General features: G+C 42.1%; 1 long non-coding RNA gene across 1 annotated transcript; it reads right to left on the bottom strand.

Annotated features, from left to right (window-relative positions):
- Nucleotides 1–7,772: 7,772 nt before the first annotated feature.
- Nucleotides 7,773–8,505, bottom strand: LOC121639561. Its single transcript, XR_006010200.1, has 3 exons — nt 8,472–8,505; nt 8,094–8,276; nt 7,773–7,915 (listed from the first exon to the last, which is right to left on the bottom strand). It is a non-coding gene; the product is annotated as an uncharacterized LOC121639561 (long non-coding RNA).
- Nucleotides 8,506–13,231: the final 4,726 nt, after the last annotated feature.

Raw genomic sequence — 13,231 nt, 5'->3', positions numbered from 1 at the left:
TGGCATTCCATTTGCGCACTTTCTTTCTAAATAGTGTCATTTTGGCCATTTGGGAAGTTTTGAACAGATTTGTTTCATGCCAGTCTTTAAGATTTGTTTCATGCCAGTCTTTAACCTGTAACCCGCTGCATCTGGCAGGACCTCCTCCATCCACCTTGGCATCGTGCCGGCTACCGGCCACAGGTGCTCGTCATAAAGAATAAATTAGTCATATTCCTTATAATTTTTTGAAAATGTTCATTCATGTCACTACTTCCATTAAAAAAGTGAAAATTATTCATATATCATTTTACATAAAATTATATAATGTAGACATTCATTCTTACAGGGTATCCGCGGATCCTTAAAAAGCCTTAAAAAGTCTTAAATGAGATTTTTCAAAATTAAGGCCTTAAATATCATTAAAAATGACAAGTAATCCTTAAATCCAGAGTCCCAAGGTCTTAAAAAATGGCACACATCAAATAAACAGAACTCATATATATTTTATTTGGGAATCTCTAAAGAACTTTCTAATTACTGTTTTGTATTTTTGTATAAGAGGTTGGAATCTGCGGAACCCCTTGGTTGTCTGTGTGGGAGTTGGGGGGGGGGGGCAGCTATTTTCAGGCACATTAGGAGTTTGTACTTCATTAGCTAACAGGTGCGTCAGTCATGGGGAAGTGCAGATTTAATGTTCGCTGGCCGGATGATCCAACATTTAGGACATGGTTAGCAAAGATTCCAGGCAACAGCTACGAGGCCCGCTGTACGCTGTGCAAGAAGATTTTTAAACTTGGCTCGATGGGAGTTAAAGCTGTGGAGTCGCATATGCGCAGCGAGAAGCACGAAGCTGCTGCCAAAAACCGCCAGCAGATGCCCGCCATTTCTCAGTTCTGCGCTATTCCACCAGTTCCTCAGACTTCAGCTACATTTCCGATCCCAGCGACGACTGCAGCGTCAGAGACAGACTTCAGAGCAATCTTTGGGTCCATCGCTACCCTTCAGGCAGAGGTACTGTGGTGTCTGCATAGCGTGACAAAACACCAGTCCTACAGCACTAATGAGGGAGTTGGAGAGATTTTCCAGGCTATGTTTCCTGACTCAGGAATCGCTAAAAACTTTACCTGTGGCAAAGACAAAAAAGCCTACATAACGAAATTTGGTTTGGCTCCGTATATAATTAATCTCCTCGTGGCCGATGTCAACAGAGGCAGTTTTGATGTTTGATGAAACCCTCAACAAAATGACTAAAACAAAGCAACTGGACTTACATGTTCGTTACTCACTATACCTCAGTGTTTGGACTATTTGTAAGGTGTTTCCATGCTGTACATTTTGTGAATGTAAGGTCTTAAATTTTATCAAAGCAGCATTAAAAAGGTCTTAAAAACTCTTAAATTTGGCTCCCTTAATGCTGCAGATACCCTGTCTTAATAGATATAACAGACTTTAAAACCTAAAAATGGATATAAAAATGTGGTTCTTCAAAAATAACAAATATCCTATGGTGGCTCTTCATTAAAAATATATATTAAGTTGCCTTTTTGAAAAGTCTGATAAATTTGCAGCTCTAAAGGAGTTTTATTTAGCTGGCTGAGGGAAAAGTGGCTTTTTGGATTGGAAAGGCTGCAGACCCCTGCACTAAACACATAAACAGGTTTGGCAGCAGTTTTCTCTTTAACCAGCAACAGTTAAAATATTTCTTCATATATATTTATAAAATCAAATATTTATGAGAAAGAAGGATGAAATGTTCAGGATTTACTAACTAAAAGGTAAAAAGTCAGCAGGATCAATTTAAAGCTGTGAAGCTGCTTCCTTCTAAACACAGAAGGAACAATATGTGATGAATATCAGCATCAGGTGAACAGACAGAAAGCAGGATGAGAATCTCACAGCTTCTAGATGGTGAGGAGAGAGAAATCTTCACAATATGCACAATAACTTCCATCCATGCACCTTTAGTGTTTCATTATCCAAAGTATAGGAAGAAACACACATCTCAATATCTCGGCCTGGGAAGGGGCTAGAGACCCCAAAATCGGGTCACCAATCACTGAAGTCATGCCCTAGTGGGAGGGTGAAGCTAACTAGTCTGTGTGCAAAACGCCAGCCTTCTACAGACTTGAAAACAAAAGGGCAGCCATGGGCCTACTTTCCAGGTCCATAACTACCCCATCCTGGGGTCTAGAGCGGTGAAATTTAAACCACATGGTCCTGGTGGCATGTACTACCAGCTTGTGAAGTTTTGGAGTGAATCAGACAAGGTCATATTAAAGTTTCTCCGCACTGCCTTGGAGAAAAGCGCTGAAACTTTTTACACGGGTTCCCCAACATCCCAGGAGTAGATTCTGTGAGTTTCAGCTTGGTCCGTGGAGAAATGAGCGAGTTATGACCTCTAAACGCGGTCAAGTTCACCAGGGCGTTCCTCCGCCGTCTACCCGCAGCAGAGCGCTCCTAACTTGTGTAGAGCGCGCTGCGCGAGTCGGTCAGATTTCTCTCGCTCATAACTTGCTAATCCTTGGTCAGAAAACTCTGAAACTTTTTACATGTCTTTCTCAACATCCACAGAGTGTGTCCTGTGAGTTTCAGCTTGATCTGTCCAGAAATGACCAAGTTATAACTTGATTGGTTGCTAGGGCTCTGCTGCACTTCTGATTGGTTGAGCAGAGACTCGTTGCTCCTGCGTGTGTGTGCTTTGGTCAGTGAGGTGCTGATCGCGGAGAGTGTAGGAGCTGGACTTTTCATCACACCTTGGAAGCCGAGAAAGAGAGAAAAAGGTAAGTTTATGGCGACTTGTACGTTATTATTCGAGAAAAGCAGAGCAAAATGGTGAGGAGGAGAAAAAAAAGCTTTTTAAATCCCCTTTTAAGGGAATGACACGCGGAGTTGAGTTGTGCAGCTTTGCAGCGTGCAAAGTGTACAATTTTGCATTAATAAAGAACTTATAACAGTAGCTTTATGAGGATGTAAGTCCGTTGGGTTTTCACCGTGTTTGCACCGTGTTTCTGCAGGGAAAACGGAGAAGGGGGAAAAAAAAAAAAAAACAGCAGGGAGAGGTGGGGTGGAGATGTTTTTCATAATATAGTAGTAAAAACACAGAATAAATAATTATTACTATATTATAATAATTAACATGTTTTAGTGTATTTGTTTGACATAAATTAATTATTTTTAAACTGTGTCTTACAGATGTTTACCTGTACATTATGCCAGCGACGTCATATGCACGTCAGCATTTGAAGACTGGACACCTCGTCCAAAACGAGGAGGAGAGGAAGATACTGGTCAACTACTATGGTGGCAGGGTGGCCTACCGTACGGCACACTGCCCTGTCACCGGCTGTACGTACCAGCAAACAAGGCTCGATCAGCACCTGAAAGAGACCCACATTGAGCTATGAGCTGCAGGCAAAAATCGACCAGGTCAAAACAAGTCAGACCATCCAGCTCCTTCGAGCCCTCAGGGCCACCAACTCCTCCCCAATGATGGTCTGCTGCTTATACCTGGAAGAAGAGCTGCAGGAGAACATTGTTGATGTCTCCCCACCACCACAGTCACCAGAGCCCAGCTGTGGAGACCCGGAGTGCATGGAGAGGATGATCATATACAAGAGGGAGATTGAGACACTGCGCTTTGAGAAAAGGCAGGAGGTAGAAGAAATTAACGATCTTCGAGCCAAAGTGCAGGTTCTGGAGCGCCTCTTAAGGCAGTACAAGGCCTGCAGCATGTCCAGAGGGAGAACACAGCTGGAGCCAGAGCTGAGTTCCCGTTTTCTGTGCATAGGCAAAAAAAAAAAAGGTCCTAGACAGGCAGTTTGATTTATTATTTTTATTCCCCCCACCCCCAAATTTCTGAATGTTTTTCCACTTTACTCGCTTAGTATGAAGAAGAGGAGGCCGGGCCGTCCCACCGGGTGCCCCTACGTAAGCCAGTCCAGCAGGAGGACCAGCCAGTCCTGCAGGAGGACCGGCCACACCAGCAGGTGGAGGTGCAGCTGCTGATGCCACCGCAGCAGCAGGAGGCTCCAGTTCACAGGAAAAAGACCAAAAAGGTGAAGCATCCGGTGAGCACTCCCATCAAAGGGTACTCACCCTGGAGCGAGGGCCAGGGACGGGGAAACTGAATACGATTCATCACGCTCCCCCCCAGCATGGGTAAGTGTTCTCCATTTGCACCACCAACTTTGGTCTCCTTCCACTTGTGTGCAAACTTTAACCAGATCAATTATTTCTCCTTTTCAGAAGAGTACCTGGATACATACAGGTCCTTCTACGCTGGACTAAATCCTACAAGAAAAGTTTTGGAGAATGCCAGGTCCAAAGTGAGTCGGGTGAAGACCTTCCTATTTTACATGGAATACGGGCACTCCAGGTTGTGCAACTGGGTCTTCCTGGACGACATGCCTAGGATTCGAGGGTGGGTAAGGGCACTTTTTCATCTCTGACCCCTTTAGCCGTACACAGGAAAAAGAGAAGAAGATGCAGCTGTATTTTTAGGGAAAATTCACCCTGGAAACATATTATATATATAAGTGTGCTCTCTCTCTCTTCCTTTCCCCACTATTTCTTCTCTCTTCTTCTTTCATCCAACAGCTGGGTGCAGTCCCTGGTGAGGGGAGCAAAAATGAAAATCTCCACAGCTGAATTTTATTTTAAAAAATGCTTCAAACTTTATGAAGTATATGACTGAGACCCCTCCCCGAACCAGCCGTCTCACATAGGTTCAAATTTTTGCAATCCAGTGTGAGATAAAAATGTGCATCAGGAATCTCCAGCTGGAACTTGTGGTCCATCAGATGGCAGTCAAGAGGGAGAAAGCGGAGAAGCTGCCGCCTCGTGAGGATCTCAAAACCTGCCTCACCCTGGCAAGGCAGAGGATCCCGGAGCTGCTGGGTAAGTTCCTCTTCTTAGTCTGTCTTCCTTTTAATTTAATATTAATTATTATTATTAATTTAATATCCTCATCAGACGATCTGGAGAAAGAATACTTCAGCAGCAACCAGTTCCTCCTGTACAGTTTCCTCTACGGCCACTGGCCGGGCGTCTACGCCAACCTGACTGACGCCGAGGTCCTGGAGGCAGAAGTCTGGAGGAGAGGATGGCTTCCTCGTTTATGTAAGCACTCTGACACTCCTGCCCAGTGGTGTGAGGTGGACATGTTAGTGGATTGAAGGCTCACACATTTCCCCCTCTCTGTCTCTGTGTGGAAAAACAGGTGAAAGAGCACAAAACCTTGAAAACATTTGGGGAAGCACAAATGTTTTTAATTGTCGAGGAGTTTGAGTGGCTTCAGCAGTGGTTGGCCGTAAAAGCTGCCCTGAAAGAGGAGAAAAATTCTTTTCTCCTCTTTACAAAGGGCAAGGGGCCATCCAAAAACCTCAACACATATCTGCGTCTGGCCTGGCGGGAGATGGGGCTCCAGGGTGAAATTAATTTCACCCTGATAAGGACGGCAATCCCCACCTATGTAAGTTCCCACTCAAGCTCAATAATCGCTCACAGACAGACATGAAAACTCTGCTTTTATTGTCATTATTTGTCTTCAATTGTTGTTCATCTCGTCTTCCAGGCCAAGCAGTCCAGCAACCCGGCCAACAGGAAGAAGGTGGCAAAGTATATGTGCCATGACATCCGCATGGCAGACAGATTTTATGCCAGGAACCCTGACGTCACAGAGGCCTCTGCCATACGGGACATCTTCACCAGCAGCCTGGAAGAGATGCCCAGCACCTCGGGCACAGCTGGGACGTCTCGGAAGAGGAAGAGCCGGGCAGAGGAGGAGGAGGAGGAAAAGGAAGAGGAGGAGGAGGAAGAGGAGAAAGAGGGAGAAGATAAGGAGCAGGGGAAGGGACAGAAAGAAAAGAAAAAAAAGGTGTGGGTTCCCCTTATGCAAGGCTGACCTGGGCAACTGCCCGGGCTAAGTGCTCAGTGATGCTCAGCCCATTTAAAATTAAGCAAATGAAGGAGGTGTCATCCAGAGTTAAAGACACAATTGCAAAGAGAAGGCTGCATATGTCAATGTAGCGCAATATTTGTAAATAATTTTGTAAATAGTTAATTTGTAATGAGAGGTTATTTTTCAACCACATCTTTTAACTTGCTGTAAATAAATAGTTCATTGATTTGTTTATTTTTGCATTTGTTCATTTGTGTTAGTAGTTATTAGATTTTATAGATTAGTTCAGTTAGATTAGTTATTAGGTGTGTGTTTCCTGAAAATGTTCTGTTTGTTGTTAGTTTTGAATAAATTTGTTAAATGTTTCTTGATTTCTGTCTCACTGTGGACAAGGGGTGAAACGGGTCCAGTAACAACTAAACACAAGAAAAAATGAGGTAAAAACTTTAAATAGTAAGAGCTAAATAATTTTATTTAATTAAATGATACAAAATTAGAATGATTAAACTTTGCAGGCATTTCAAACAGGCAAAATACCAGTTTATGGATAAATAACATGTTTAAAAAGCTCTCCACATCTAATACTGGGGGTCCTTGTACCATGCTCAACAAGTGTGAGAAGTTTGGGGTGGATCAGACAAGCAAAAAAAGATCGTTAAACTGTACATTGGACATGTCTGCATATTAATATGGCGGCCCTCTCGTTTGAGCTAATAACTCCCTTATTCCTGAACCGAAACGGCTGAATCTCCAGATTTGTTCCTAAACCCCCCCATGCTTGTGTGACATCAATTTCAGCTCGACCCGTCCAGACATGACAAAGTTATAACTGCTGTACACGAACCTCACCTGAATCCCATTAATAAATTCTTAGTGGTGTACAGGTGAATTCAACAGTCATAACTCGGTCATACTTTAAGCTAGGGTCCCCAAATTCCTACCACTTGTCCATTGTGAACCCCTCCATAAGTCTTTCAAGTTTGAAGAAAATCAGACAAAGTACAGTCCAGTTATGGCATTCGGAAGAAAAAAGTGTACACGCGTAAGACTTTATCATTGCGCCTCAGGTCGAGTTCGAGTACTCGGTCATAACTCGGTCATACCTGCACATAGAAAGCTGAAACGCCAGATTCAGACTCCTGAAGGTCCACTGACACTGTTGCATCAATTTCAGGCCGATCTGTCCAGAAATGACCGAGTTATAGCTTCTGTTTCCTAAACATGGCGTAAAGCCCAAAATCCAAGTGTCAGACGTGGTCCAAACTCCCACAACTCGCAGAACTCCCCCATTCTTGAAGGTAGAAGGCTCAAAATCGGTGACATGTCGCAGAGCTCCGGATTTTTAAAGATGGCCGCCGTGAGGTTTTTAGCTCATAACTCCACAACGCCTCTTCCCAGAGAGGGAAGCTCACAGGACATGTCTGCCAAAGTCCCCTGCATGTGTCGTGCGAGTTTGAGCCCGATCCGTTCCGAAATGACCGAGTTATGGCTCATTGTCCGCGGCTCTGAACGGACGCCCCATATTGCGGTATTGCCGCCGTACACCTCACATTTTAAAGCTCGTGGTTCGGCCGGACGTTGTCCCAGAGAGATGAAACTCTGTGGCCTGATTCATGTATATCTAAAGAGCCAAAGTCCTGTCAGTTTCAGCCCTATCCGTCCAGGGGAAACCCACTTTCTAGGCTGCATTGGTTTCTCCGAAACTCACAAGCTTCACTGCTGGCTTGGCATGATACTGTTGTTTGGGCAAAACTTATTCTGTGATGTCACAGTTGACCCTGATTACCACTCCTGCACATGTATGTCAAGGACAGAAGGCAGGAAAAGGTACAGCGGCACTTTTAAGAGGAAAAACAAAGCTAATAAAAAATAAACAATTAAGTTTTTTATACTTAACTATGTGTATGTGAGCTATCTCAAAATATTACACTACATTTAGTTCTGTGTTCCTGTAATAATCATCACTAGGCATGCTGGTCACACCATTTGAGGATCCAAGATGTTCCTGAAGAGGATCCCTGGTTTTCTCCCTCCCTGGAACAAAGTGTAAATATTTTAGATCAATTTGAAGATTCACTCATATTACTGCAACTGAAGAAATGTAGAGCACTGATCCAAAACAAAAAAAGAAAAAAAAAGGGGGTTACATGAAATACTGTTCAAGAAGTGATTGCGTAGTCTAATAAATACAAGCATTTTATTATTCTTGTACCTTGCGATGTGCATTCTCTTGCCGAATCTCCATCTGTGTAAAGAGATAAGTGAACATAAAATGCACAAGCAGTGATAGGTTAAACATGTAATAGATACCACTAGACATGTTGTTGGTTAGTCATACCATTTAAAGTGCAGGGAGTTTCCTCGAGTAGCCCTCTATATTTATCCCTGTCTGGAGCTAAGTATGAACATTTTAGTTCAATGTAAGCACTCACATTGTATGCAATATCCAACAATTTTAACGATATTACTGGAACCAAAGACTTGTAAAGGTAATTGAAACTGATGAAAACCACAACAGGTCTTATGAAATATCGTCCAAAGATTATCACTCAGTAGTCTACTAAAATCAAACATTTTATTATTCCTGTACCTTGTGATGTGCCTTCTCCTGCTGAGTCTTCATCTGTAAGGCAAGGCAAGGCAGTTTATTTGTACAGCACATTTCATGTACAGGATAATTCAAAGTGCTTTACATAAAACAAAGGCATTACAGATATTTAGAAATAGTAAAAGGCATCAACACATAATCACAATAAAATAATTACATTAAAATGATTAAAAGCAAGATAAGTAAAAAAAAAGTTGGTCGGTCGGTGATTTTAAGAGCTCGAGTCTCCAGGTGTTTACCAATGCTGACCCTCTTCTCTTTGCTACCAAACATAATAATCTCAGTTTTGTCTTCATTTAATTGTAGAAAATTCTCCTTCAGTTCCTATAACCATTTTAGCTCCTGCGCCGAGGCAGGGTCTAAACGGGGTTCTATAGGAACCCTCATGACGTAGGTGTTTGGTGACTGGTAGCTACGCCCCTTGCCAGATTTCAGCATTTTGTGTCCCCGTCACATTTAAAAAACACGGTTGCACATACGGACAAAAACAACAACAGAGCAAGCGATAAATGGACCGACGAGGAGGTCGAAGCTCTTCTGACCGTCTACGCTACAGAGGATTTTCAGAGGTTTTGAAGGTTCGCAGCGAAATATAAAAATATTCCTGACGATCAGCTCTCAGTCAGAGAACGCTGGATAACGCGAAGCAGCGCACGTAGAAAACTCACACAAGACTACAAATAAATTAAGGACCACGACAACCGGAGTGGGACGAACCGAAAAAACAGTAAATTTGACAGCTTGTACCACCGACATGCCTACTCGGACAACGCCGCAGCAAATGACTCCTGCATGCGGAGGCGATCATCCGCAGTGAAAACATCTTCAGAGGAGTTTGGAGGCTAGTAAACAGGACAAGAAGCATTATCAGATATGACCCAGCTAACTGAGCTGATCTATTCACCTGTTTTCCATCTTTTTTGTACATAATATGTTTCTGATCCATGTTTACTTCAATCAGAGGAACCGAACAGCATCCTGCTACTGCTGCCACCAGCAGCCCTTGCCGCATCGATCAGGTAAAGAAAGTAGATTTAATGCACATAAAAATATCTGCTCTTGATTTATTGGAGATAAAGTTAAATGTAAGCATGTAAGACTGATGGAGCCACACAGAACTGATTGTAAAAGTAGACTCAGTCATTTCAACTGGAATTAAACTTTTTGTTTTTTTTTATGTTTAATTCCAGTTTAAATTACTGCTATTACAACGTGTGCACTCCTGGACAATTGAGAATTTTACACTATATATTATAATGAAAAGTTGGCTTTATTAGCCATCCTTCATGTTTATAACTTGTATTTTAATTTTAAAATGTTTATCCATTCAGCAACTACCAGAGCCAGCGTCAACCATCAGCCTGCTGCCAGGTAAAAACATCCTATTGCATTGTACATGCATCTTGTTGAGTGTCACTATTACAATTCAACAAATTTGATCATAGTTGCTGTGTGTGAAGTATCTGTCTCCACCCTGTTTTTTTCTTGAAATAGGAAAAGGGCCGACACTCTTCTGGCTGCTGTGCAGGACAAGCTGTTAGATGCTTAACAGCAGAGGCATAGCCATCCACACTTCAACATCCTGAAGTCTTTTCAGGAACAGGCACAAAGGAGGCAGAAGAGCGAGCAGCTTGACAGGCAGGGGTGAAGCCAGCGGAGATCTGTGATGGAGGGTCTCTGGGAGTACTGGACAGGATGGCAGGAAAAGCCAGTGTGATATGCAGAGCATATACACACATGTAAATAGTTATTTTTGCTCTGCTGTATTCACTATAAAAAAATAAATGACTTTGTAAAGAGTCTGAAGTATTCAGTTTGTGTTTGTTAGATGTGCTTTGGCCACATCTATAAAATATTAGCTAATAAAAATATTGAGTAGTTATTATCACAGCTATGAAATATTAAATAATCCATCTTTGGTCGCTACATTTTAAGTCTTATCCCAGGGTGTAAATTACATTAGTTTATCAACTTTATAATATGCTCCATATCACAGAATGAAGTTTATCATGTTTAACCAAGATCTGGCATCAAATACACACCTGTAAACATTTCACCACCCTTTTTATATTTTTACCTTCATATACGCTACATCTGTGTGACTATGTCCTCATAATTCTAAACCATAACTCAGTCACAACCAACCCTTCAGTGACGGATTACTCCTTCACCTTTCTACTGATGAGTCCATAAAACACACAAAGCTTAATAGCAGATGATGAGATCTTTATTTTACACATAACACACAAAATAAATAAATAAATAAATAAATAAAAAATGAAATGATGCATTTTCTATGGAACGTTTTCTCTTTAAATGTGTACATCATGTATACATGTATATTCTGTCTGTCGAACTTCCAGAACATGATGCTTATTATGAAGAGGTGTGTTGTGATTAGCTGGAAGGCAGGAGGTAAAGCATCCTGGCTGTTCTCCATCTCCTTCAGTATCTGCAGCAGGTGGTTGTGTCCATCCTCTCCAGTGCAGCTTCAGGCGGCCACAGATGTATTGAAATGTCTCCCTGGACATACAGAAATTCTCTGTCCACTGCTCATCGGTAAAATTGAGAACAACCTTTTCCCACTAGTTATCAGCTTTGCTCCGGACCAGGCGGACGGTGAGGAGTTTAATGAGCTGCAGCAACGTCTGAAACACAGAACACGAGTTACAATAAACCCGCCGTCTGAAATATTTACTTATTGTAATCTGCTCAACACAGACAGTAGAAAACCGTCTGAAATGTTTACTCATAAGACACGTATACAATCTGCGCATGTTTAATAAGTTAAACTTACACGTCGTCTCCTTTGTCTGCGGCGTATCTCCTGCCGCTGGATTCTTCATCTTCTGACTTTCAGGAGCCTTCCAGCCTCGACGTGAGACGCCTGGTTGTATCGTCCATCAGTAACATCTCCATCAAGCAGAGCATGAACACTACGATCTCTTCGTTCTCCATATTAGCTTGCCGGTGTTACTTTGTGTTGTTTTGTTTTTAGTGGGCTTTGTTTTGTTATGTGGTGCTAAAGTCACACGTCACTGTCACAGACGTATGCGTCACATTGGTCCCGCTACCGCCCCCAACTCATGTGCGAATGCAACATGAAACAGTTCCCCTGGAGAAGGTAGTTCTTAGAACTAGGACAGTTATTAGAACTGCGTTCTTAGAACTTCTCTGTCGGAATGCGCCATATCAGTAGAAGATCACTTTCTACTGAGGTAAAAACTGTTTTTAGAAAGTCGGATGGTATCATGTCCAGAGTGCATGTTGTTGATTTCAAATGCCAAACTGTTTCTTGTAGGATTTTTAAATCAACCATTTTAAATTGTGACATAACATCGAAATTATTTCCGGGTTTTAGACACAGACTAGTTTTCTTGTGTGACTGTGTGGAATTAGTATTTTGCCTAATTGTTTCAATTTTTTGATTTCTGTTTGCTCAAAATGCTCTTGATTCTCATCGGTGCAACGGCATCCATTACATTCAAGACTTTCAGATTGAAATGATCCAGGAGTCCATCAGCTGACTGCACTGGTTGTTGGTAAAATAGTTATGGCCTCCACAAACTTAGCACTTGTTCTTTCATTAATGTACCTCTTCCTAACCGAGGAGCAGGTTGGTTGGACATTCTGAGTGATCAGTAAATCAAACAAAATACAAAAATGGCCTTGTAAATAGGCAAGTAAACATAAAATGTACGAGCTGTGATTAATGAGCATGCTGGTATGAATTCTTTGTTAACATCATCACGGGTGTCAAAAGGTTCTTTGACAGACTGCCAAGTACTCTTACTGTGGTATAAATAGAGTAGCTCAGTTTCAATACCCCATAGTGTAGTGTTATTTATTACTGTAAAGCGGGGGTTGGCAACTTTATTTATTCTCTGACCAACTGAGTGGATGGCCAACATTTTATCGTCATTGGGCAAAACCTGTTTTTCTAACAAAACTTCTTTTTTTTTCTCGTCTACACTATCTTCATTTGTACTAAAATGTCATTTAATAAAATTATTTATTTAAAGTCAGTTCAATTAGCTTCAGACTGTTATTACTGTGTTACTGCTTTGGCTCCACACTGTGTTAACAGATACTACAACCTGTCCCTTGATCTGGTCCCTACCAACATCCTGCGAAGCACTCTACCCACAATCCAATCTGCAGTAACCCATATTAATTGCTCACTAAAATCTGGTGTCTTTCCTCCACCATAAAGCAAGCTAGAATAACTCAGCTGCTGAAGTAACCCACACTCAGCCCAGCCCAAAGTGAAAAATACCAGCTGGTCTCATACCATATTTTGTACTGACTCGGTTGGACTTGTGCATAATGTTGTTAGAGGACTTCAAATTTTAGAGATCCCTCAAGAAAAGCTTAAGCAGTATATCAACTTCAGTTCTGGAGAAAAATAAGTTATTCCAAGTACCTGAAATTTACACTTTTACCATTCTCCCCCGGACCATCTCATTCCGTAGTGTTAAGGACATTAACACTGAGACTTTTTCTTCTGAAATTATCAATTTTCCCAGTCCACATGCCAACAGCTCACCGGATGACCTGGTTTCCCACTACAACAACAATCTCCATACTCTTCTGAATACTCATGCTCCACTGAAAACCAGATCCGTCTCTTTCACCCGCTCAGCTCCCTGGTTCACTCCTGCCCTCCGTCAGCTCAAATCCCAAGGACGACAACTGGAACGACTCTATAACAAAACTGGACTCACTATTCACAAAGAAATGTA

The sequence above is a fragment of the Melanotaenia boesemani genome, chromosome 1 (assembly GCF_017639745.1).
Source record: "Melanotaenia boesemani isolate fMelBoe1 chromosome 1, fMelBoe1.pri, whole genome shotgun sequence".
In the NCBI taxonomy this organism is placed as follows: domain Eukaryota; kingdom Metazoa; phylum Chordata; class Actinopteri; order Atheriniformes; family Melanotaeniidae; genus Melanotaenia; species Melanotaenia boesemani.
This window is presented reverse-complemented; position numbering and strand designations above follow the sequence as displayed.